The following is a 2,250-nucleotide window of genomic DNA, read 5'->3' as shown; positions in this document are numbered from 1 at the left end:
CTGACATGTCCGTCTTGTCCTCCACTCCCACGATGTTTCTTTTTCCAGTAAAGAACTATGTGGCGCTTTGGCTCATCGTTTGATGTATTTGTTTCCTTATGTTTCCTTTTTCTTGGTTTGCTAGACATATCCTTCACATAGAAAACCTGGGCCACATCCTTGGCTAGGACGAATGGTTCGTCTCTATACCCAAGATTGTTGAGATCCACCGTTGTCATTCCATACAACTTGTCTACCCGAACCCCGCCTCCTGTTTTGTTGACCCATTTGCACCTAAACAAAGGGACCTTAAAAGAAGGTCCATACTCAAGTTCCCGGATATCCTCTATGTAACCATAATATGTGTCATTTGGGCCTTCATTCATTATTGCATCAAAGCGGACACCACTGTTTTGGTTGGTGCTCTTTTTATCTTGGGCGATCGTGTAAAATGTATTCCCATTTATCTCGTACCCTTGGAAAGTCACTACAGGTCGAAGATGGTGTCTGGGCCAGCAAGTACAGCTGATCTTCAATATCTTCGTTATTCAGGAGATGTTTTTGCAACCAACCGCCGAAAGTCGACATGTGTTCACGTCTAATCCAATCGTTCGACCGCCCGGGTTCCGGGAGCGTAGAAAGTTCTTGTGGTCACCGATATACGGAGCCACCATGGTGGAACTTTGTAGAACCGTGTAGTGTGCTTGAGTCAAAGAAATCCCGTCCCTACATATCATTGATTTCCTTCCTAGCGTGCCTTTTCCACTTAGTCTCCCTTCATGCCGCGATTCAGGAACACCAATCGGCTTAAGGTCGGGAATAAAGTCAACACGTGAATTCAATGACCTCCTCTCGTTCCATAGCCCTTGGAGATGCTTCCTTCTCGGCCTAGCACGGTTATGAACATATTTCTTCAAGACTCCCATGAACCTCTCGAAGGGGAACATATTGTGTAGAAACACAGGACCGAGAATGGAAATCTCATCGACCAGGTGAACGAGGAGATGTGTCATAATATTGAAGAAGGATGGTGGGAACACCAGCTCAAAACTAACGAGACATTGGACCACATCATTCCGCAACCTCGGTAGAATTTCTGGGTTTATTACCTTTTGAGAAATTGCATTGAGGAATGCACATAGCTTCACAATGGGCAGTCGAACATTTTCCGGTAGAAGCCCCTCAATGCAATCGGAAGCAACCGTGTCATTATCACGTGACAGTCATGAGACTTCGTGTTCCGGAATGTTTTCTTCTCCATATTTATTATTCCCTTTATATTGGAGGAGAAGCCGGACGGGACCTTGATACTGCTAAGACATTCAAAAAATATCTCCTTCTCTCGCTTTTGTAAGAGCGTAGCTGGATAAATGACGTCCTTTAACTCTCTCATGCAGATTTTTGGGGTCTTTCCAACGTTGCTCGGTCCTCCCGTGCTTCCGGTGTATCTTTTGTCTTCCCGTACACGCCCGTAAAGCCTAGCGAGGTTCACGCAAAGATTCTTCGTCACGTGCATCACATCGATTGAAGAGCGGACTTCTAAGACTTTCCAATATTCTAGCTCCCAAAAAATAGATTTCTTCTTCCACATGGGCGCGTGTCCGGCAGCCGTCATTCGGAACGGACCGTCCGCCAGGACCCTTTCCAAATATTACATCTAGATCCTTGACCATACCAAATATATCAACACCATCACGATGGGGAGGCTTCCTCCGGTGATCAGCCTCACCGTCGTAATGCTTTCCTTTCTTTCTTACGGGATGGGTAATCCTAAGAAATCGACGATGCCCTGTGTACACGACCTTCCGACCTTTTTCCAAATAATCACCTTCGAGCTCATGTAAACAAGTGTGTGCATGCATTGTATCCCTTGTTTGACTGTCCCGAAATGTTACCAAGAGCAGGCCAGTCATTGATGGTTACGAAAAGCATCGCTCTTAGGTCAAATTCCTCCCGCTTGTGCTCGTCCCACACACGTACACCTGCTAGGGACCACAGCTGTAGAAGTTCTTCGACTAATGGCTTCAGGTACACATCAATGTCGTTCCCGGGTTGCTTCGGGCCTTGTATGAGCACTGGCATCATAATGAACTTCCGCTTCATGCACAACCAAGGAGGAAGGTTATATATACAAAGAGTCACAAGCCAGGTGCTATGGCTGCAGCTCTGCTCTCCAAAAGGATTCATGCCATCTGTACTTAGACCAAACCTTAAGTTCCTTGCATCCTCGTGCAAAGTTTGGGAACTCTCTATCGATTTTTCTCCATTGGG

This window comes from Lolium rigidum, chromosome 2 (assembly GCF_022539505.1).
Source record: "Lolium rigidum isolate FL_2022 chromosome 2, APGP_CSIRO_Lrig_0.1, whole genome shotgun sequence".
NCBI lineage: Eukaryota > Viridiplantae > Streptophyta > Magnoliopsida > Poales > Poaceae > Lolium > Lolium rigidum.
This window is presented reverse-complemented; position numbering follows the sequence as displayed.